The sequence below is a fragment of the Protobothrops mucrosquamatus genome, unplaced genomic scaffold, assembly GCF_001527695.2.
Source record: "Protobothrops mucrosquamatus isolate PMUCROS unplaced genomic scaffold, P.Mucros_1.0 scaffold2021, whole genome shotgun sequence".
NCBI classification, from domain to species: Eukaryota; Metazoa; Chordata; class Lepidosauria; order Squamata; family Viperidae; genus Protobothrops; species Protobothrops mucrosquamatus.
Genome location: NW_015388132.1, coordinates 159,240 through 184,769, shown reverse-complemented (window position 1 = coordinate 184,769; position 25,530 = coordinate 159,240). Strand labels below are relative to the sequence as shown.

General features: G+C 37.5%; 1 protein-coding gene across 1 annotated transcript in view; it reads left to right on the top strand.

Annotated features, from left to right (window-relative positions):
• Positions 1-25,530, top strand: part of GALNT16 (polypeptide N-acetylgalactosaminyltransferase 16) — a 185,048-nt gene that overhangs the window by 299 nt on the left and 159,219 nt on the right. The gene's annotated exons all lie outside the window — the stretch shown is intronic.

Genomic DNA, 25,530 nt, shown 5'->3' with positions numbered 1-25,530 from the left:
GGTGGGGTGGGGGGTGGTGTCCTGGTGTCCCAAGAGGCCGGCGCGATGGGGTCCGGCCAGAGACCTTTTCCCAAGGGAGGAGTCGTCCTGGTTTCTGCACTTTTCAGAGACTGCCACACAAGGAATTGGCAAGCTCTGAGTGGTCGCTGAAGCTGCGAGATTTGAAAAGATGAATTAATTGGGCTGCAGCTTTGCAAATTGCAATTCCAGATGTGAGCCTTCTCCGGCGAGGCAGGGGCAGAGGGCTTATGTGCCTAAAAGTTCAGCTAGTTGTGCCTAAATGCCTTCATTTCAAGGCATTTAGGGCTTGCGTTATACAGTATACCTCTTCCAAATATAAGGACATTATTATTTACTCTTCAAAAGAGTCCCAGCAAAAATAGGTTTAGGATTGGTATGAGGGGGAAAAAAGGGGGGGAGTAGGAGAGTTGCATTTCTTTTCCATCTTGCATGAATTGGGACTTAAAGATTTCTCAGGCCAGCGGGGAGTTTCAGAGTAAGCAAGCTTTTCAGACCTCACTGCTTGCAAATGGGTGAATTATTGCCTTCCTCTTTCTCAAATCCTCAGTGCAGGTTCAATTCCTAGCATCTCCAGTTTGCAGGTAGCTGGGCGTGTGGAGAGAATAACACGCGAAGGAAAATAATCTTTCCTAGCCATTGAATAGCTGGGCCAATAATATGAATTAATGGCAGCACTGGTCCATTGCGTAATATGAGACATTCAGAATTACTCAAAACACACCATCAATTCATCTACATTTAGCTGATTACACAGCACTGACTGCTTCCATGGTAAATATACATAGATTTATCATTAATCACATGTTGAATACAGAGGCTGCACTCATCTGAGAGCTCAAACAATACTCAGACATTCTTGGTTATGAGTAAAGGAGGCATAAGGACCTCAGACACAAGTAGAAGTCTGTCCACACATTTAAAGTGTTTGCTAGCTGACAGCTCACCATTTCTGGATCCTCTTTGTTTTGGGGGGCTCTGAATCTACGATATCCTTGGCAAAGGCTGCACTCTGCTCCACCATAATGTTGTTGCAACAAGAGAGCACTTCTATTTTGGGCATGGGAAAATTATGAAGATCTTTCATCTCTGTTAGATACGCAGGCTTTCTTTTGTCACAGAGATCTGCTTCTTCAGATTACAAGATACCCCAATCAACCTATTCTGCTCACTAAAATTACCAGAACATCATTGGAAGGACCTGGCTAAAAGCACTTTAGAAATTGTATCTCATTTTCAATGGATCAATTTGCTACCTAGATGCAGTGATGAAAATAGTGACAGACAATGGGCCTTAAAAGCAAAATCACTGGAGATCAGCAGCTTGGGGTCATAATCTAGTTAGTGATGGATATGGTATTGTCTACAGTTAGACTCCCTGTGCTTTGTGTAATAAACTATATATATCATAGTTTTTCTAGGTGTTTCAATGAATTGTGCTGTACTTGCATTATATAATGGAAAAATTGCAGTGTATAATTTTCCTCCATTAGCTATGATACTGGGGGGCACCCATGGGATAGGGGGCTGTCAACAGCATCAAAATGATGATTGCCACAGGGCAATGACAGCCCATCCCTTTTAAGCACACATCACATGCATGTAAGAAGAGGTGGAGCTTTAATTGTCTGATTACATGGTACACCTATGCCCAACATTCCTATTAACAGAACCATCATCTACTCAGAAATTATACAGGTAGTTCTCAACTTACAGCCATTCATTTAGCCACCATTCGATGTTACAATGGCATGAAAAAAGTGTGTTACAACGAATCCTTGCACTTAACAACTGTCACGGCATCCACACCATCATGTGATCAAAATTCTGGTACCAATTGTGGTTGTAAGTGAAGGATTACCTATATACATTAGTGGTCTAAGAATCTGCAAAGGAGAATTTAATTTAACTTACTGATTTCTATGGGACAAAAATGTAGGGGATGTAGCATTTTCTTAGATTCAGTACTTGCCTGTGTTTGATTATTTTCTCTTTTCAGATAAACACCTATATGTATATAATACTTTTTTTCTGATGTCTATAATTAATGTTTTTAATTTGGGAGATGAAATGTAGAGAAACTTATTTTATGATTATTAGTATTATACAGAATACACAAAAGTATGCAATTTAGTTTCAAAGTCATAAGATTTCATGGTATTCAGAAAAATACAGCATTCATAGAATTATATTGCAAGAATAGTAGGGTTAGTATTACTATTATTATTTTTAAAAACCATATCTAATCTGAACCCATTCCCTAACTGCTTTGTGTTCTGCCTTCCTTTGGTACAGTGTTTCTTAATGTTGGCCATTTTAGGATGTCTGGAGTTCAATTCCCAAGGAAATTGAATTCTCTGGGGAATTCTAGAAATTGAAGTCTGCACATCTTAAAATAGCTGAGAAGGTTGAGAAAAGCTACTTTAGTTAGAATTTGTTCTAGCAGAGCCATTGTGTCTGACTGTTGTTGGCCTTCAATCTTGCCTTGTGCATAAGTAAGTAAGTACAACTTACTGTGAATGCTGTGAATGTTCCAACACTGAAAGTTTTCAAGAAGAGAATGGACAGCCATTTGTCTGAAATGGTATAGGGTTTCCTGTCTGAGCAGGGGGTTGAACTAGATGACCTCCAAGGTCCCTTCCAACTTTATTACTATTACTATTATTATTATTATTATTATTATTATTATTATTATTATTATTATTATTATTATTATTATTATTATTATTATTATTATTATTATTATTATTATTATTATTTACAACCACAATTGGTACCAATGGGACAAATGCCTTTTCTTTCTTCATTGTGGTAAAGTATTTTTTCTCATAACCATCACTCACTTTTTTTAATTGAATTAAATACATATTATATTTAAGGGGAAGATATATGATTCTTATCTTTTTTGTTTTTCTGGGTAGCTGATTTGTTTTTACAGAGCGTATGTGATATGGTTGCCACAACACAGACTGCCCCTGCAAGCGCCGGGCTACTCAAAAGTCATATCCCTGCTGCTGTGTCCTCAAACAATTGTGCTTCTACTGATCTGGCAGTGCCCAGAATAGCTAATGGGGTTGCACTGAGATGTAATGGGAATAACAACACAACCTTTACTGGCAGTAGCGCTACTACCTTGCTTGAAGTGGAGGAGAGGGGAAATGGATCAACTTAATAGCTGGAACTGAAAATGTTTCAGATTCAACCTGGGAACTCTTATAGGACAAGTCAAATAATGAAGCCATGCTTTGCAGGAGAGAAGGGCACTATGGAACACACTCTCATAACTTTGCAGTCTGAAATTTGCAAAGCTGCAGTGGGCCTTTGCACTTTATGAAAGGCAAACTCTAGACTAAAAAGCCTTCCTGGCATTAGCTGTGAAACTATCCCTTAACACCTAAACCTGGGTAAATTACCCTAACTTGAGTAAAAATGCTATTTCTTTAGCTGACTTGCAAACCCAATCACAACAGGGACATTTCAATTGATTTTAAATTCACCTACATGGGGTAAAAAGGACTTCCCGATAAGCAGCTTTGGATAATGAAGGAAAAATTTGGGAAGCGCTGCCTTAACAATTCAAGAAAAATGAAGCTGGATGAAGTGAAGCAGTGAAGGCCAGAGAATAATCAGATAAGCATGAACTCACCACTTTTAAAAATAATTTTTCTGGCAATGTTCTTTGGAAAATGGAATGACTAAATCAAACTCCAGAAGTTCCAATCTGCATGGCTGTGTTTGATAAGTGTAAAAGAAGAAATGTATTTAATGTGGAATAAGCTGCTTAAGTATGATTTCTTAGATTCTGTAATTTGGATGGTAGGTGGGAAACTGTCCTTGTTTCAAAACTTTATTTCAAACTGAATATACTCAGATCAGGAAGGGATTAAGGGAAAACTCTCATTAAGCTTGTAGACATGGAGATTTTAGACACTGTTGTCATTCAGAAAAGCTGATTGTCCTAAAAAGCAAACTTGCTCTTACTGTGCTAGAGGATATTGCAGCTAGAATTGGTTCCCTTGGTGCAGGGGTCTTCAAACTTGGCCCTTTTATGACTTGTGGACTTCAACTCCCAGAATTCCTCAGCCAGGCCTGCTGACTGAGGAATTCTGGGAGTTGAAGTCCACAAGTCACAAAAGGGCCAAATTTGAAGACCCTTGCCTTAGTGGGTCAAAAGCTAGGAAATTGGTTGTCCTTGGTTTGGTGTGTGTATCTCTGTGTTCTTATTTCCTCTTTTATTTTTTTCTATTTTACTTCCATAATCTTGTAAGTTACTTAGAAGCTTTTCAAACTGAGAGTCTCATACCCTACAGAAACAAAAAAACTCATGTCATTTAAATATTGAAATGACATACAGGTAGTCCTCAACTTACAACCACAATTGAGCCCAAAATTTCGGTTGCTAAGTGAGACCTTCGTTAAGTGATTTTTACCCCATTTTACAATCTTTCTTGCCACATTTGTTAAGTGAATCGTTGCAGTTAAGTTAGTGACACAGTTGTTAAATGAATCAGGCTTCGCCATTGACTTTCCTTGTGAGAAAGTCACAAAAGGTGACTGCATGACTTTGGGACACTGTGACTGCCATAAATATGAATCAGTTGCCAAGCATCTGAATTTTGATCACGTGACCATGGGGATGCTGCAACAGTTGTGAGTGTGAAAAACAGTCATAAGTCCTTTTTTTTCAGTCCGGTTGTAACTTTGAATAGTCACTAAATAAACTATTGTAAGTCGAGGAGTACCTGTTTTTATTTGGTTTTAAATATTAAAACAAAATAGAAGTTACCCCTATGACTAAAACATACGAAGAACGGCTGCGGGACTTTGGGTTTGGCTAGTCTAAAGAAAAGAAGAAACAGGGGCGACATGATAGCAGTATTCCAGTATTTGAGGGGCTGCCACAGAGAAGAGGGTGTCACATTATTCTCCAAAGCACCAGAGGGCAGGACAAGAAACAATGGTTGGAAACTGATCAAAGAGGGAAGCAACCTGGAATTAAGGAGAAACTTCCTGACAGTGAGGACTATTAACCAGTGGAACACCTTGCCTCCAGAAATCGTGAGTACTCCATTACTGGAGATTTTTAAGAAGAGGCTAGACAGTCATTTGTCTGAGATGGTATAGGTTCTCCTGCTTGAGCAGGGGACTGGACTAGAAGACCTCCAAGGTCCCTTCCATATTCTATTCTATTCTATTCTATTCTATTCTATTCTATTCTATTCTATTCTATTCTATTCTATTCTATTCTATTCTATTTAAAATAAAATAGCCTACTTTTCAAACCTGTTGTGAAGAACTTTGCAAGTGTATAAATCAATAAAAAGTAAGATAACAAATAAATAGAATCAGTTCATCCCAATTTGCATGTTATAATAGCCCAGATCCACACATGATGTATCTTTCACTTGTTGACTTGACATTATTTTCCCCAAAAGAACACTCCCTGTCCTCCCTCTAACTACTTTATGATAATTTTCAGACCACTTATGAAGATAATATTGCAATACAGTTATTAATTGTAGATAGGATAATAACTTATTGAAAGCTGCTGTGAAAAAGGCACACATTTTGGATAGGTTTTCTAAAGGGATTAAGGAATTAAGATTTGTCTTGCTGATAAAATCAATTTAGAAAATTAAGTAGAAAGTTGACAATGGCCAAAGGCAGAATGAGAGGCAGAATGCAACAATCTCTGCTTCTCCAAAATGATTATTGAGCAGGACAGGATGTTAAAAGTACAGCGAATGTGAAGAATGGATAGTTTTCATTTCTGCAGACTGAAAATTAGGCTAAAGAAACAAACGTGTCAGAAACTGAGCCTGCAGCTTCAGGGCCATTGGCTGCCAAAAACATTTGGCCTTTCTAGCACTTACTTTTCTCACACTTAAAAGGGATGTGCTTGGTTCTCATGTCATGGTAGATTTTGCATTATACTATTTGTGATACCAGGGTGTCCACAGGAATTAAAAAAAACCCAAGATGGCATCTGTGGCTATTCAGTAGTAGCAACACATGTAAAAACAGGGCAGGGCTTTGATTACATGGTTGTAGCTGCCATCTTGACTTTTTTGACTTCTCTCATATGCCCCGGTCACTTACTCATTAAATTAAGAATACTGGTAAAGGAGGCAATGAGTAATGACTTTTAACATCAATGTGGCAAACACCAGATGATCAGAGTGAAGTACAATTATTATTTGTCTTTAAGAATGTGAAGATGGTATCTGAATATAAATAATCAGATTATTGGATTGTGTGACTCTTTCTGAAAAATATGAGGAAGAGAATTCATCATCAAACATTTTGATTCCACAATCTTCTTCAGTGATTGTTTATTCTCATAAATGTGTGTGTGTGTTTGCATTTAATGCCAAATCTTGAGAAGCAATGAACAAGGAAAAGATTTGGTTAAAAAGGAAGGTATCCTATAAGTGTGAATGCTTTAAAGCAGCCTTCCCAAACCAGTGCTCCCCCCAAAAAATTTAGGATACCTCCCTTTCCTATTGTATCTTTGGACAGCTGAGCAGTGGCTAGTCAAACTATTCACAAGAAGGCAACTTAGTATGATACTGTTGCTAGTTTGGTGTGGTTGATCTCTGTACTAGGAAGCAAAGAAAAACCTGTGGCTTTTATTTCTGCTCAGGACGTTCTTGATTACTCATCCAAAATATAATCCTGTTGAAATGTTATGCAATATTTACTACTTTAACTATGAAGATTGATTGACATTCTCACCATTGTGCAAAATTCTGTGATTATGACAATAAACAGACTGCTGGCCTCCATTTTAAATCTTGAGTCAAGGGGTGGGGGAAGCCTATGACAAATTGTAGGATCTGTTTATTGGGAGAGAAACAACAACACAAATTTAGATCAGTTGTTCAGGTTCTCTTTTTTGTTTTTAAGGGAGGAAAATTTAGGATGATATCTTTAATAGTATCTTAACAAAGATCTCCCGAAGCATTTTATTAACAAAGGCTAACATGAAATGGAGCCTTCCCTAAGTTATTTGGCTCTATCATGGAGCTAAATATTAGGTATCATTCTAGATAGCAAATATATTAGACAGATTGGGGCCACAATGGGTATGGATTATGGAAATTGAAGATCAACACATTTGAAACATGGCACAATAGGAAAAGTGCCCTAAAGAATAATAACCTTCAACTTGTTGACCTTTCACTTATCCATCTTTCTAACTGCATACATGTACTGCCTCAGACATATACAAAGACTACTGTATACTTTGCCGTACCATGACTTTTCAGGACATCAAAACCCATCTGCTTGAAGCAGAATAAAGACACATTTGGAAATAAATGAGTGATTGGGATAAGACTGTGAGGAGACACATTCCTTGACTCCATGGAGGAAGAACAAGATGTTTAAGAACAAGCAGTGGTGGTAAAATCTAAACTTGTCAAGGCCAAGCCAAATACAGATAAGATATGGTCTTACAAAACTTCTTCAAAGCTACAGTGACTTTGATTGTTATTCCTTCCTATCTTTGTCACTGTACAATTTGCTTAATGTGAAATCAGCAATAAGAGTTTATTGATGGAGAATGAAAGTTGTTATTAATACCAGAGGAAAGCAGTCATGCATAAGCTAGCCACAGTGTCAGGGGGAACAGCTTTTGAAAGGGAAGCATCTCTATATATCTATGCTTAGAACGGTTGAGAAAAAAATCCACAGTTCTGCTAAAATTGCCAGATATTGAACTCAAAGAATCCTTCATAGCTTTAGGACTGGAAGAGAACAAGAAAGTTTGTGCTTAGAAAAACCAAAATGCCTGGGGGCCGAACCAAACAACTGAGTAGCTGTTCTCTTCATACCAATGTTGGTTGGCTGTTTTTAATAGATAATGAAAAGCACTTTGTACATGCCTTAAGGCAAACGTATTTTGACTTAGTTAAAGTGTTTATTCACCTGCTCCAATATTGAAATGTTCTAGCTCTAGGCATAGATTTGGGGCCCCATTCTAGACAGTTTAAGCTTAAATGACTTCATAAAGTGAGATAGGTTTGTACAGATACAAATTAAGCATATATGTTGTATGTGTTCTCAGTCACGTTTCCTCTCTAGCAAACCTGGATTTCTCCACAGTTCTGAAGATTTTCTAATATTATATATGGGAAACATTTTTAATCTTTTACATATCTTTCAGAACCACCAGTATAATTCTTTTAGATCATTCATGCATTTGGGTCGGAGAACATAAGGGAGGGTCAATCTGAAATTTAATATTTGAAATAATTCGATGGATGCGGGGGGGCTGCAGGATAGCAGTGCCAAAGAGGTCAAGATAGAGGCAGCAAATACATGACTGAAGCCACACCTCTTTTTATGTTGCATGCACAACACATGTGGAAAGGGATGGGCATAGTTACAGCCACCATCTTAATTTTGTTGATTTCCCTCTCCCCTCCCAGTGCCTCTGGTTGGATCAATATTTTTAATTCAAGACAGCAAAGCAAACACTCAACATTTAGTGACACTTGTTATTTCAGTATCTCACATTTCTTCACACAGTCCCAATTACTGAACTATTAAATGAGCAAAAAACTAAGGAGAAAAAAAAATGAGTACAACACAGAAGAGTGTAAAGTGTAGAGGGGTTTGGCTATTGTTCAGGTGAACATGCTGCTTCTAGACTTCTCAGCCTTAAAAAGTTCTGCATCTATTCAGTGGATAAAGTTATATGCAGTGATCTGATGGAAAAATGGTTGTGGCAACAGATTAAAGGCAGCATTGGAAACAGAACCCTTAGATATAGCCATCTTTCGCTTTGTGTCTCCCGGCTGTCTTGGGATTTCAGCTCTCTGAATTCCCAGCTAATGTGACCTTTGGCTTTGCTAGCTGAGAACACTGGAAACTGAATTTCTTCCCATCTGGAGATCTTCAACTTATAAAAGGTGTCTTTAAAATGACCAAAGACTGAAAGGATGAGGCAAATGTTTGGAGAAAAAAGTTTTGAGAGACACCTGATGAAAAGCAATGGTGACATCACTGGACATCTCTGAGGAGGGTGTTCCAAGAAAAAGGATATTGCAACCAGTAAGGCTTTTTCCCCCTTGTCATTATCTACTCCATGTTGGAAGTGACACAGAGACACCTGGAGATGTGCCCAAGAAAGATTTAACACAATGACTTCAAACGATGGAAAATAGTTTTTCAGATATAATGCCCATTGTGAGTTATGGTGTGATAAAAGAGCAAAGAACTTTTCTGCTGACCAGCCAGTTTTCAAGACTCTGGAAAAATTCTGGCTGCATATGTCTTATGTCTATTTCTCATAGTTACTCATTTTTTAAAATCTTTATATCTACATTTTCTCAGCTTTGTCATTTTTCTGCTTGAACTTAAGATTATTTTTTTAAAGTTGGAATATCGTTTGGTGCATATTTCTCAAAACATACACATTCGTCTTGTGTCTTTTTGCAATTTTTCCTAATATAATACATTTTACTTAGCTTGATGAATATTGACATTTTTGTATAAATATTTTGCTAACACACTTAAACATGTTAAGCTACATGCAAAATTCCAACAGTGTGGATTTGAAATGATAAGTTTTGGCTTGTGCATCTGTTTGCATTCCAATGCATGCTAAAACATTTTCTCCCCTTCCCTATCTGACACAGGTTAACCATTACATCCCTGATCATTTGAACTTTCACCATCATCTCATCTTGTTCCATGAAGCTTCACTTATTAACCCTTATCTAGCCTATTGTTCACTCTCTCTATATAGACATTTAATTGTTAACTGCCTACACTCATGTCTGGATCAGATAAGGAAAAACAACTATATTGACACCTAACTTGGAGATGATAAATAAGCATTTTGTCTAGATTCATAGCACCAGTTTCTAGGTTGCAATCCATACAGAATTTTGGTGCCTATTTCAGTTCTTTGGTTATGAAAGGTTATGTTTTCACTGTATTTTGCATCATTTGATGGTCCAGGCTGCATCTAGAGGTCCTCTCTCTGTCAGGACACTTAAGGACAACCTGATGAATGACAGAATGTTGCAGTTTGTGAATTGCATTGTTCCCTGGTGCATTGTTTATACTATTATGGTGGAACATTTACCATAACAAAAATTCATCTTCCAGCATTTACCAGTTGAAGAGGCATAACATTTGTGCTTTCATTTTCTGCAGTCATTGCTAATGTATAATGTAGCTTGGTTCCCAACTGTGCTAGCTCATTATTCTGGCAGAATATTTCAACATCACAAACAAGTACTGTGGCTTGACGTGTTTAAACACTGTAGTAATTGGCAGAAAAAGTTAACATACATGACACAATTTTAGGCTCAGTGTAAGGTATGCTAAGGATAGGTATGCTAAGCTGCAGGAAATGCATACTGTACCTTGCACCATATTTTTTACAATATTCTGGAAGAGCTTGCCACCAGAAGCTGTGAAAAGTGCTTATGTTTATCTTATTAGAATCCTTTTATTTTATCTTCATAAAACAGGACTATAGCTAGGTTTTTACTGCAAAGACTGGCTTTAACTTGATATTTATTCAGGCACTTCATCACGAGATGCCTTGGGAAACTTTTCTTTTCTGGTTATTGCCAGCCACATGACAGGCTTCTGCAGATGCCCTCAAAAAGTATTTATTGTTTTTTTTAAAGTATTTTTTACCTCATTCTTCAGCACAAAATGCTCACAGAAGGGCTTACCAAACAATAAAAAGAGAGAATTTCTGCCCTCAGGTTTACAATCTAAGAGGCAATAAAAAAAGCAGAACAGGGGAAGAAGAGAAGAAGAAAACAAACAGAATCTGCCTGCAATTTTTTTAAAAATGTCCAAAGATATGATAAAAAACAGTTTACACAATGAGGGAACAAAAAAAAATAGTTGGCCTTTCTACAGAATTGATCCAATTCACCCATCATACTAAGTCATATTGTTATCTGTTTTCCTTAGGCCCTCCATGTCCCTTGAATGCGTCATTGTGATTTGTAATACCTCAGATTATGAGCTCAGCCAATTGTAAGTTATTACATAAGTCCATGGTTAAACAAACCATGGTTTAATGTGATGCGCAAACCCAGCCACAAAGAGGCCCTGCATCCTTGTTTCCTGCAGCTAGGTAGAATTCCTACTGTTAGGTAACAGTGCATGAAAATAAAAAGGCCCAGATGTTTCCAGTCACTCAGAAGATTTGGTGGGCAGGCTCTGCTTTTCTTCAGGGATTCACATCTACAAGGCAACAGTGCATAATATATGTATATATATTCACTTCTGATCTAAAACAAATCTTCCTTTCCTTGCTATGCTGTATTCAAGCACTGCTTTCTGAGCCATGTAGCTCTTATTCCAGAACCTCACCCTTTATATTTAATATGTTTAAATCTTCAAACCATCTCTTATCTGGTTTTGTGCAAAATGTTCCCCATGTCATCACCTTAATTCCATTAAATAAGTATGCATGCTTTTAACTCAGAATATAGCCTCATTCATGTGATACAATAGACTCTGGTTTATGTGAGCTAATGTCAAAATGGAAACCTCTGTCTTGCCAGCAAAAGTTTTTGAGGATTTCAGGTAAGTCAACAATCTGGCTCTGCATGCATCATGGCATAAGCATCTTTACAAATGGCAACTGAAGGACTACGAAGTTAAATAAAATTTAAACAAAAACTGGCTGCCAACTTTTGCAAGACCAATACATCTATTTTAGGTAGATTTGCTATCATGCTCTTTTCTGTTGTATTGACTCTCTCCTAAGGTTCAGATGGCCTTGACCTTGTTGGTTTTCTGGAACCACTTGAAGACATGGCTTTTTCCTCGAATGATGGGGCCAGGAATGTAGTGGAGCCCAGTATTCTTGTTCCATTCTTAGTTGTGAGACAGTTTTACAAGGAACATCAGTTATAGTTTTTAAAAAAAACTATATAGTTTCTTATGCCTTTTATACAATACTGTTATTTTATCCACAAGTTTTGTTAACCATTTAGAGATACTTGGTTAAGATAGAGGGAACCATATAAATGCATTAAACAAACAACCAATCAAATTCTCCAAACAAGACTGCAATGATACCTCTTCAACACTTCTTTGCTGCCATCTTCAAGTTATTCAGATTTTTGCAACCTGGCCTAGGATGCTTAATGGACTGCAATCTGTACAAGTTTACACCAACTCTCAAATATGGGAAGCGCTGGCTCAACCTTAGGAAATGTCTTAATTTTTAAGATGCCACAGGTATCTTGGCAGATTTTGTTATAAAGAAAGAGATTATCCCAATGAAAATAGGGATAACAGTATTATTTTTAAAATTGAACACAAGCTAGGATGAAAAAACACATTGTTAATTACTCTTTAGCCTCATTCACTGCTCAGATGTGGGCCGTAACAGCCAATTCTGCCTGTGAAAGTTTCTAGAGTTCTTACAAACATAGCTTAGTCATGGCAGTGATTAAAGAAGCAAAAATGTAAACAAAACTAGTGCATAAATCTGCCTGGTGCTTTGGAAGTAGTGTAGCATTGCTCCAGAGTGTATTCTATGCTCCTTTCTCTTGGTCAGTTTCAAATGCACAAATGCCTCACCTCTTCCCTTACAGAACTGAAGATGCTTCTTAGATGAGAAACGAAACATGTTAAAGAGAAAAAATAAAGTCCAGTTGCCTTTTGAAAAAGTGCCTTTGAGAGTCTTCCCCTGCAGATAATTTAATACATCTTCTGGTCTAATGCCCATTATAGTTCCTTTGCAAAAAAAATCTCATTACTGTTTATATGCATCCATTTAAAACATTCTGCATATTTTCCTTGTTGTACTCATTGACAATGACTTTGCTCATGTTCTGAAAAGTTACAAATGCTACATGCGCACTTAAGGCTCCATGGTGGCAGTGGGTAGATGACCTTGAAAACCTAGGTGGGGTCAGATCTGATTAGTTCTTGGAGGGGAAATCACTAGGAGAAGCCGGCCTTCTTGTCTAGATTAGAAAGTTCAAAACAAAGAAACAAGCACACAAACACAAAGCAGGCAAACCACCTCCATGTGCTTTGAATGTACCCATGAAGACTTCTACTTCTGTCTGGGTGTCACTCCTCTTATGACAATTACAGGAAAAAGGAATTATGCCATGACTGGCATAAGGAAAGACCGATTTGGGGGCATTGCTAGATATATGAAACACTGTTTTTATTTCATGCCTTACATGTTGCTGGGATGGCAGATCTCAGGAAATAAAAATACTTCCTAGCTCTAATCTGAAGTTTTAGTGGATCAGATCATATCTTTGATCAATTTTTTTGATTCCATGAGACTCCACTTCTTTCCAACTGATTTGTTTTTAATTCTACACAATGAATATACTTTGGTTATTTTAAAAGTTAAACAGACTTTGGGGGGAGGGGAATAGATACAATTGAATTAAAATACATTGGTGGACTCAATATGACCATTTTCACTTGGTCCAGTTTCATTTTTGAAAAACAAAAAACATTTTATATTAAATTTATCATAAGATATATACTACCTTAATCCAGTCTTTGTATTTTAGTTGAGTGTAAATAGTTTTGAGATGTATAGCACTAGGGAGCACTCTCTCTCTCTCTCTCTCTCTCTCTCTCTCTCTCTCTCTCTCTCTCTCTCTCTCTCTCTCTCTCTCTCTCTCTGCCTGTCTGTCTCCTATTTGGGAATCCAAGATGTCCAAGTGAATGGATTGTTCCCTTCATGCAAAGCAGCCCTCCCCCTGCCCCCATTCTTCTGATTTTCACAGGGAATTTTAAGGAGAAGGTACGTATATGAGGTGCAAGAACTCTCTGATAGCACTGTAATGATAGGCAAATTCCAGGTCTACAGAATCTAATTTTTATTTAGAAACAGGATTTTTTTTTAAGGCAAAGTAAAGATGTGCGCATTAAAAACAGCACTCTAAAGTGTGGCTCAGGATTTGAAGTGAACATCTTTTCACCATTTTTCTAACTGATCAGTTAACAGTGTTTCTCAACCTTGACAATTTTAAGGCATGTGGACTTCAACTCCCAGAATTCCACAGCCAGCAATGCTGGCTGTGGAATTCTGGGAGTTGAAGTCCACATGCCTTAAAATTGTCAAGGTTGAGAAACACTGAGTTAGAATGTAATCCCATGGCTATCTCAGGTTTCTCCTACACCCTCCCATTGACTGAGCTGTTGATTTTAATGGATTGAAAGCAATGGAGAGGACAAGAAAATAACACTGATATAGCAAGCAGTGGGGAAAAAAGTGGGTAGGAAGGACCTTCCTTAGAATGCTGATAGCCACCATCTAGGGCTAGGCCAGGGGTAGGCAACCTTGGCTCTTTTATGACTCGTGGACTTCAACTCCCAGAATTCCTGAGCCAGCCATGCTGGCTGAGCCAGCTCTAGGCAGGAAAAGATTTCCTGTGGCTCAAATATGTTTTTACAATCCTCAGACCCTACTAACCAAATCTGCTGAAAATGAAAGATATGGTTTTTCTTACGTTTTGAGATGGGAAACAGATGAACGCTGTAATGTAAGCTCTAAAATAGGCATGTCACAGTTAAAGATCAACATATTCCACATCAACACATCATTACTTATATATTGTGATATGGTTTCATCTGGTTTTTTTTTTTTTTTTTTTGGTTTTGCACTTTCCCAAAATATTAACTCTAGCCTTAATCTTCAAAGAGTTACCCATACCTTGCCTAAAGCAAAAAAAAAAACTAGATTTGGAGTTAAAGAATTCCGAGCCATAATCGAATATAGTCATTGTACTTCCATAGAAAAAAACTGCTTCTGGATACAATATATTTTAACTCGTAAAAGACTAGATAATTTTGTCGTTGCTGTTATTCCTGAGGTAATAAAAACCCTTTCTGGTTTATAAAATTGGCTGCACTGAAGTGTGCAGAGGAAGAAATTGGACCTGCCAGATAAGGTTTCTTTGATTTTCAAGGCAATCTGAAATAATTCTTAGCTATTTTATCCTGTCTCTTTAAATCTATCTCTGTTCGTCTTTTGGAAACATCTGAGCCAATAACTATAAGTCACACTTGTCTAATTATGTTCACTGGTTTGTAGTATCAGTTTCCCAAGACAGATTCATTAGCAGTGATTTTAAGAGACTGCATTGACCATAGCTTCTGCACACACAACATGTTTGATGTCACTGAATTTGAGACAATTTGCTTTTCATTGCTAAACATTGAGTGGTTGTAGTAATATTGACCTAGAAGCATTGATAGTCACATCTCAGTCTTCTTAAACTGAGTGGTCTCCGAATCTGTGGACCTTAACTTCTGGAGCTCCTCAGGAAATTTGAGAGTTGAAATCAGCTGGAGGGTGACAAATTGGAAGAAGGGTGAAAATTTATACAGTATTCATTTCCCCCCTCCCTCTCATCCATCCAGTTTGGGGAAGGCTGATAATACGTATGAAATTGAATTGAAGAATGTTTCCTATGTTAGGGTGAGAAACCAATGGACTATGATTCCTGTGAGCCTTCTCTCCTCATTGGGAGTTATAGTTTAGCAATGCCTGAATTCACATAGCATGTTAACTGCATTATGGTTTAGAGTGTTGTGTTATTCAAGCCAGTCCATTTAATTTTGGGAGGTCTCATTCTCATCTCTCTCCTACCAACTGACTCCCTGGTACATTGTAATAGTTGGTTCCCAGATTGATAAAGATTCAGAAGACCATCAAGTAAACAGCCAGCTTCTCCATTATTGTGGAAAGACCTGTCTTTTTGATAGGTTGTGGGAAAGCTGTTAGAAAGAAAATGAAACAATTTCTCCCCCCATGCATTTTGGGATATATTGGTTCTAAATGATAAAGAATTCAGTTGCTGGAGTTCTTGTAACCCTTTTCCTTTTATCTCAATAAATCATGCTAAAGAAAACTATGTTGTACTCATGTATGCAAATAACCACAATCCATTTTAGGCAGTGAGCAAAAGGTCTATGATTGAGCTGTATCTGGGTAAAGCTCCAGAGCTTCTTGTTTTTCTTCTGTTTATGGAAATATAATAAGAATTCTCATAAGGTGGTCATGACAGAAGCGATTCAGAATTAACGCTCTTAATGGTGCTACTCGTTAAAAATCTCACAGTGTTCCCCTCCTTGCTTTCCCCCCAACTGCAAAGATGGTAGGAATTCATCCATAGTATTAAATCCAAGCAATTAAATTTAGCTTCTTTAAATTCTGCTTGCTGTTTCAACTGGAATAAATTACTCTGGTACTTCCTTATCTGGAATTCGTTGTAATTCTGAGTCGCAGCTCAGCCCAGGGGGTGCCAGGTTTCCTTCTGTTATGGTATTTTTTTTAAAAAAGTTGTATGTTGGGGGAAAACTTTGTAGTTCTTCTGTGGATCTGTTTCAAACCATTTTTTACAAGCCAAGTGATCTTGAGCACTAGCAGCTAGTTTTCACAGAATTTTTTTTGATATCCTGAATCCACTTTTGGCAGCTTCTCCCAATCCACAGAGGACAGGGCTTTGTCATCTGTACGAGTGGCAGCATATATAGCCTCCTGCTTTTCTGGAGCAGCTACTACAAGGAACAATTTCAGCCCCTTTATTTATTTATTGCGTTTACACTCTGAAACTAAGGGATTCTTATTAGCTGAAATTAATTTTACATTCTGTGGGTCTCCACACAGCTCCTGGGGTTTTAAAAATGTAAAATAAACAAAACAGCATAAACTGCCATCCCAGTGGTTTTAAAGCATTTGTATCTAGTCCACCCGGCCTTTGTAGATTCCTTACTGTCCCCGTTCAGGTGGAAAATTATTCTAAGCATAAGATCAGGATGAAAAGAAGGCTACCATGCCTGAGCTGCAAAAAATCCAGGTGACCGCTAGATGGCAAGGAGACTTCTTAACTTTGCCATCTAACAGTTGTTTGAAGCTTTGTAGGGTGGTCATGCTGGGTGAACTTGCTACCCAAGCAAATTCAGGCACTATGACTCAGTTGATAAGCTATGGTTAATTACTGTACGTGAAACAAATAACTGAATACAGCATTCCTCAGAGCTATGGAACCAGAAAGGAAACATGGAGGGTTGCTGGCCTCAGATCCTTGTTTTCAGATCCAGCTTGATATATATTAGATTCCTCTGCAGGAAAGGAGGGATTTCCTAATAGCTTTTCAGCTGACAGATCTGGGGAAAAGGATTCCCTGAAGGGTATGAAGTCTGAAAGCTATTCAGACAAACGCTAAATTAGATAGGAAACCAAAGAACATTAAGCTGCACTAAAAGAGAGAACTTCCAAAAGTAGGATATTTAGATCAAGTTGAATTATGTAGAGAACGGATTTTATAATATAAACATTTCCTGAAACACAACAGGAACTGCGATTAATTATCTAATTGGCTTGCAGGCTGGTCCAAAGTATGTTTGCTGAAAAGTGCTTTCCATTCATTTAGTTGAGCTTTGTTTCTGATGGTTAGAGAAGATTATTTTTGATAGGCTAGATGCGGCTCTTAAATTACTGTATATTTCTGTGCCTCAGCTGGATTCTGCCCAGCAAGACAGACCCAAATAAGAAAGAAGATTAAGTGAATGACCAGATTGTTTACAACCCTGGTTGCAATTATCTCTGTTTTGTTTCTCCCCCATTCCCCTTTTGTGCACTTGTCTATTTTTCTTATCAAAATAATTAACTTCTCTCACAGACAAGAAGATTCCATAATCTCTGATAGGCTTGGTTAGGGCAAAAATAAGATTCCTTGTCTGCTCCATTTTCAATTTCTCAGGTTAGCTGTAAAAAAAACCCTGAAAACAAAATGAAAAAGAGGCAACAGGCTTTGTGATGAGCTATGCTCAGTCTTATTAAATATGTATAATCATCACTCAGCTGTACAATCTGTCTCTTTTGAAATGCCCTCCTTGAGGGCCTGCAATCTCCCATGGTAACCATGTTCCTTGGTTTTCTGAAGCATCATCAGAAGTTTCCAAGTAATTTCTTTTTATAGGGAGTTGTTATTCTGGTTTGCATTATGAAAATTACTGTATTCACCAACCTGATGCCCTGCAGATACATCGGACAATATCTCCCATTAGCCCAGCCAGCCAGAAAAGACCTTTCTTTCAAGGGGAACCTCCCCCCCCGGAATCAATTTTTTTAACTTGTAGCTGCAATATATTCACAGTTATAATTTATTCTTTTGTTAACACAAATAGCATATCTTTTTTAGACGGAGGCATAAATAATTTCTATGGCTACCAGCAAGACTTCAATTACTAAGAATCTGCTCAAAGTTATGAACACTGAAGGGCAGTCTTCCCCACACTTACTTTTTTCAAAAACCCATTCAATTTCTCATGAAGTTCTTTAGATTTCTCTTTGGTCTCATAATGAACTCAGCAGCTGATCACCAATAAGATTAGAATCAAATGGGACAACTGAAAATAAAGAAGGAGGGATCAACTTTTCCAAGAAGAAGGGAAGGAAGGAAGGAAGGAAGGAAGGAAGGAAGGAAGGAAGGAAGGAAGGAAGGAAGGAAAATGTCTAGATAGCTAACTGACAATAGAAGATTGGCTAGCTGAAGCTCCATAAAAATTTCAATGGCTCATTGGAACTTTCAGTAGGACTACACATGCAGGGATATATTGAAGCATTCTATTGCTGGTTTTACTTGTGAAAACTGATAAGACATTTATTAGATGTGCCTTTCAGATTAAACATTAAGATCCCATCATTAGATATATATTTGGGATCATCTCAGTTCAGGACAGGAAAGAACAAATATTGTATTTTCATTTCCTGATATATCCATAAGGGCTGGAGAGGACTCCCTTGTCTTTTCTTTCAGAATTCACTGAACAGTCATGTTTTCTAATTGTTTTTGGGTAGTTTACAGAGAAGCTTGTAAATTAGTTGAAATATTTGATGAAGGTTAATAAAGAATTTGTTAAGAAAAAAAAAAGACTGGAAAATTCCCAGAATAATCTAAATTTTCTAAATATTTCTAAATGATGTTTCATTATTTATCTTTTTGGAACTTTCTTTTTTATATTAATTTTATTAGCAATTACAATTAGAAAGATAAAAACTAATACAAACTAAAAAAGAGTAAAAAGAAAAAATTAGAAAGTGCAGAAAACTAGAAAGTTAGAAAAGAAAAAAATAAGAATGTAGTAAAGAAAAAGAAAAATATACAAAGAAATGACTTCTCCTTTCACCACAACTATAAACAATTTTAATAACCTATCATCTTCTCTTAAAATAACCCAATAATCTGATCTTCTCATATCGCATCTCTTAACTGTAAACAAATTTTTAAAGTTTCATTATTCAGTCCTGTTAGTAAAAGTCTGGTAACAGAGATAATAACATATCGATTAACCTTGAACAAATAAACCAACTTCATACTGTATTCCTTCCTTTTTACTTTTAATCTTGATCTTTAGTCCCTTTAAAGTAATGTCATAGAGCTTGATTTCAATTTTTCTTTGTCCCTTCTCAGAAAATTCTTCAAAGCTTTAACAAGTTTCTTTTGTAAATCCAACATACGAAAGTTACTGAGGTCACTCTTTTGATCTGTAATTTAGTTATTAAGACATCAGCCAACTTTTTTTGTATGTCCAGGGCAGCATCTTTTTCCAACTCATTCTGGTAGTCTGTCATTTTAAAATCCACTTTCAGATCAGCCTCAGTTTTGTTGGATAAAAATTGTTCCTCTTATATAACATCTTTAAAACAGTCTATCTATAGAAGCAGACATTTTTAAAAAATAACTTCTGACTCTGTTGTTCAAAAATATCCTTTAGTATACCCGATATTAAAATATTTTGCTCTATTCTATGTTAGTAACTTTAAGTGGTTTTCCCCCCCCCTTTAATTGTAATCTTTAATTCCTTCTGGTTCCCTATAGTGTTGAACCTTCAAAGTCTTACCCTATCATTTTTTTAAGGAAAATTCAAAACCAAAGCATTTTCCCATGTGAAGCATTAATTTCATTACTTTCAAAATCTTATTTCAAATCCATCTGGAATTTTAATCTATTTGTAACTTTTCAGAAGCAAAGTTCTAATCACACTTTTGCTATTCATCTTAAAGTTTATATTTAAAGTCCTAAAACTTTTATTTCACTAAGGATGAAAAAAAAACCTCGCCCAGTGCTATAAAATTTGTCAATCCAAAGGTTAATAATAGCTGAAGAGCAGTTTACAAAGCAATTCACAAAAAGGATTAAAAAAGAAAGTATGCAAACCTAGCATTCTTTGCAAAGGCCCTGGTCACATTTTCAACAAAGATGGCTTTCCTTCATCTTCCAGAGTTCTAAAATCACTAGGGATTACTGTCTTGCAGTCTCCTCACAAGGAGAACTGTATGAAGCACTTGTGGGTGATATCAAATCCTCTCCTTGTCTGGAAAAGAATTACGAAGACCCAGTCTACTTGCCAGTTCTTAATGTGCGGTGGTCATTGACTTCAGTCTCAGTGGAATCATCTTCAGTTATCATTTCTTCCCTGGAAGTCCTATATATTTGGAGCTTTCATAATTAGTTCCTATTTGTAAATCCAAAATATGTTGGCAAAAAGGTGGGAAGATTGTCTTGCATCCATGTTTCATAACTACAAGTGAACAGTATCTAATAAATAGTAGGGACTTGAAAAAATCATCATCATCATCATCTTGGATGTGACAAAGTGTAAGTCATGGTCATTATTTTTAATTGGTTCCATGACTGAAATGGATTCCGATTTTTAGCTTCTAATTTTATGCAACCAATTATATAAACCTGGAAACTATCTCTCTAACTTGTGAGGTATGTCTGTCTTATAAACTGTTGTTTGCCCGTTGGGGATAATAATTCCTTGGGCTGTTCATCGACTCTTCTGAAAAGTGACAGCCATGCTTTGTGCTCTTGAATCAGGTAGATCACAGAGCAGACAGTGGCCTTGTGGTTTAAAAAGGAAGAGAAAGGCTTTACCTATATGTTGTGAAATTGCTTGTTTATTCAGAACTGAAGGAACTATTCATTTGCTTGATGAACTGTGAGAATTGAAATTAGTGGTGATGCACAGAGCATTAGCCCTCCTAAGAAAAACCCTATGATCAATGCAGATCCTGTGTTGTAGTTTAATTATATTAAGATAACAAAAGTTAACATAACAAATTAGGTTGAATACCATGTTAGGCTATAATGTGATTTGTTAGCTTTGGCTTCATGTGATATGTGAAACCACACATTATAGCATTATGTCATACTGTTTGTATTTTGATTGTATCAAAGACTGAAAATAACACTGTTCTGGTTCTTCTGAAAGATGAAAAATATTATCATTTTTACACTATTTATTAAATGTATGACTTTTCCTCCACAAGTTGCAAGCTGTGTCATTAATTTTTCTGCTACCAGTTTAATTCCCACAGCAACATTCCTCTGAAATAAGTTGAATCAAGACCCAGAATCACCTATAGCAGTGATGGCGAACCTTTTAGAGACCGAGTGCCCAAACTGCAACCCAAAACCCACTTATTTATCGCAAAGTGCCAGGGCTGCATCAGCATTGTGGTGCCCTCAGGGGGGGCAGGGGGCATGGCCAACTGGGTGAGTGTGGCTGCAGTGGTTACGGCAGACTGGGTGAGCGTGGCCGGGGCCAGTCCCTCGCCATCTCCAGGGCATCCCTGGGGGGCCAACGCCACTTGCTTGCTCACTTCCTGCCCTGTCGTTTCCAAACACCATGTGCTCGCTACTCTGGCAAACTCTGCTGGGGCAACGGCGTGCGTGCCCACAGAGAGGGCTCTGAGTGGCGCCTCTGGCACGCGTGCTATAGGTTCGCCACCACTGACCTATAGGGTCTTGATTGAATATCATCTTGAAGCTTCTCTTCTCTTCTAATCCATACAGGACATTCTTCTTTGGGTGAAGAAAAAAATGCAATTTTTATAAACAGTTGTATTCCCATTGTTGATAATGTCAGTGGTCTAGTTTATTAACTGATTAGTCTTATGATCCTATCAAAAATAAATAAATAAATAAATAAATAAACAAATAAACAAATAAACAAACAAATAAATAAATAAATAAATAAAAAAAAATACAGGATCTAATTCCAGGGTAAAACAGATAAAAGAAAATACAGTAATAAATACATATGTGGTAAATACAAAGAATCAACATTCAGATAAATACATTGCCTCTATGGGATGATGATGTTAGTAGTGTTCAACAATCATTATTGATGACATCTGCAAACTTTTAGGACTGTTTTTTTTTTAAAAGGATTAGGAAGAAAAGGCACAGCTCTAAAATTATTCATAGCACTATTTTAGAAAAGAGCCATTAGCTGGTTATTCTTTATATACCTTTGCTAATACTTTTTCCTAGCTGTTTTGGGGTTATATAGTGTCCTAGTTATCTGGGATTTATTTAGTTCTTCCAATTCATCTCCAAGAGTATTTCTTACTCTCATCCACCAACTTTTGGATAATGGATTAAGCTTGAAGGAGATTGGATTGTTTTATATGTGGTTTCCTTCATTTTAATCTTAAGAGATTTATGTGAAGAAGGGACAGGAACAAAGAAATTAAAACAACATTATTTCCAACAAGAACTGTGGAAAGGACAAGAGACTTGATATGAATATTTTTAAAAACTTCCTTTCTAGTGTCCTTGTAACTGTTGTGTTGGATGTTCTCCAAGTGTTAACCTGTGACAGCACTACATTAACTTCTTTTCATGGTTAGCAGCCTCCAACATTATGATTGACAGGGCGAGAAGACTCCTTCTTCAGGCCAGATATGGACAAACTTTCGTGCAATTTTATACAATGTTAGTTCCAGGTTTTGAGGCTCCCTTAGGGCATAAAATCTTCACAGTAGCTCAAATGGCAGAGTATTTCTATTTGGGGGGAGGGCTGTCCCTGCTTCTTATTACTTTCTTTGACCCTCAGGGCTTGCCTGAGAATCCAGTGAAATCCAACTTTTTTTCTCCTTGCTTCTGTCACTGTTTAGTCACGTTTAAAGAGCAAGAACAGTAGCAGGAGGAAAGGTCTTCAAATTAAGGTCAACTGAGTATAGACCTGGGCAGATTCCCATTGATTCTGGGCTCTGACCACAGCTCTACATTCATCTCAATTTTTATGCGTCATTAAGAAATGTCTTTGCTCACCTCTGTATGAGTTGTGCACAACAAACTTAAACTCAGAATACAGGTAGAGGCAGTGGTGGGATTCAAATATGTGAACAACCGGTTCTCTGTGAGGATGCTGCTTCCAGAAGTCCATTCTGGGCCTGGGCAACCAAACATTAGCTACCGGTTCTGCTGAAGTAGTGAGAACTGGCTGAATCCCACCACTGGGTAGAGGGAACTTTGACAGAGCTGCACTATGCTTACAACAGTGCCTACAACATCCTTTTAAAAAGTTGAACAATGGTTTCGCTTGTTCATGAAACTTATGATGAAACAACCCAGCTTTATTTTCCCGTGCTGTTTACAATAAGAGAAGAATACCAGCTGCCTCCATTATTAATGTAACAGTCAACCAGCACATGAGTTCCAAAAACAGTATCAAAGAAAGGGAATTAGAATGTTTCAATGAGGAGAGAGGGAAAAAAACCCCTAAGAAATGGCAACACAGATAATTGTATGCTTGTGAGTTCTCACACTGTCAATAAAAGAAAAAAGAAAAAGAAAAACTCAAACCTGACCTTTGCAAAAGCGGATGGAAACAAACCAGCCCACTCAAAAGAGAAGGTTAAGCAGTCTGTTAGATAAGGTGGGATGAAAAACTAAATTGAAGAAGGCTACAATCTATGTTCTATAAATAGGGCTAAATGTCTATAGAGAGTCTTAATTATCCAGGTCGTGATTGTCCCAAAGGTGCTTTTCCAAAAGACAACTGGACTTTCTTGGGGTTTTTTTTCTTGAAAATGTTTCATTTCTCATTCAAGAACCTCCTTCAGTTCAGAACTGAAGAAGCTTCTTGGATGAGAAGCAAAACGTTTTCAAGAAAAAAAACCCCAAAGAAAGTCCAGTTGTCTTTTGGAAAAGCACTTTTGGGACATAAATAAAGCTAGTTCTTGATTAGCTGCAGTTGCTAAAATCATTTTGATTATAGCTACCTGCTTTCTTCAATAAATATTACTTATTCTCCATTCTTGGAGACATAATTCCAATCATTTATTTTGTGCCTTCAAGTTAGTTTTGACTCCTGGCAACTACCTGACTCATCCCTGCAGTTTTCTTGGCAAGTCCCAAAGGTGCTTTTTTTCACAAGGCAACTGGACTTTCTTGTTTTTCTTTGAAGATGTTTCGCTTCTCATCCAAGAAGCTTCTTCAGCTCTGACTGGATGGTGGGGAATGGCAGGATTTATACTCCTTGCAGATAGCTGGTCATTTGCATTCTTTTAGCGAGTTGTTGAAGCCCCTGGTGGCTTATCTGTGTCATCAGGGTCATCTGAGTAGTGCAGATGGGTATGGAGCGTTCTTGGAACTGCTGAAAGGACTGTGTTGTAGACTGGAGATAGATGATGTCGTATCCCTCCCCCTCTGTTGAGATAAGGCTGTTCAATTTTGACATAGATGGCCTCTTTGACCCCTTTTTAAAACCAGTGGTCCAAAATGCAGACTTTGCTATCTTCGAAAGAGTGGCCTTTGTCTTTTAAATGCAAATGGACTGCTGAATCTTGTCCTGGTGGGTTTTGGGACCCACCATTGGGACAGCCATGATCTGGATGACTAAGAATCTCCATAGACATTCTTGGCAAGGTTTTTCAGAAGTGGTTTGCCTTTGCTTGCTTCCTAGGGTTGAAAGGAAGTGACTGGCCCAAGGTCACCTAGGTGGCTTCCATGTCTAAGGCAGAACTAGAATCCACATCCCATGTCTAAGGCAGAACTAGAATCCACATCCCAGTTTCTGACCTGATTCTTTAATCACTACACCAGCGGTTCTCAACCTATGGGTCGCGACCCCATTTGGGGTCGATCGACCATTTCACAGGGGTCACCAAGCAAGGCTGTCCGCCATTTTTCCCCCTTTTCCAGCGGGTGCCTTACCTCCCTTGAGCTGGGCCAGCTGGTGGTCGGCCTGCTCCGTCTCTGCCGCTTGCCAGCTACACCAAACTTCTTCCACATCCAAAGGCTGAGGAATAATAAGGCTTGGTGATGATTTACAGCATCACATCTTTTCCATAGAATTGATGGCTGCCGGCACAAGTGGAGGCCCAATTTGGTTACTCCTAAAACCATCACTGATGTTCCTATAAAGCTTAACTTTAGCAATGAGGTGCTTTTCAACCTTCTGCATAATTGTATTATGTTTGATAAGTGATTGAGGAATTAGTTATTATGAGCAATTCACTCCTCAGTCACATTTTGCTTTCAGTTTCTGATTATCTTTCTTCAGAATGGATAAATTTAAATTTGAAACAAATATACATTCCATTTATTTAAAGGGAATAGGGGAATTGCAAAATAATTCCTGTTCAGCCAATATTGTTTTTGTCCTCTTACACACAATGTTGAGAATATTAAGCTATGAGCAATGACATGGTTTCATTTATCTGATAAAGCTCAATAGTAT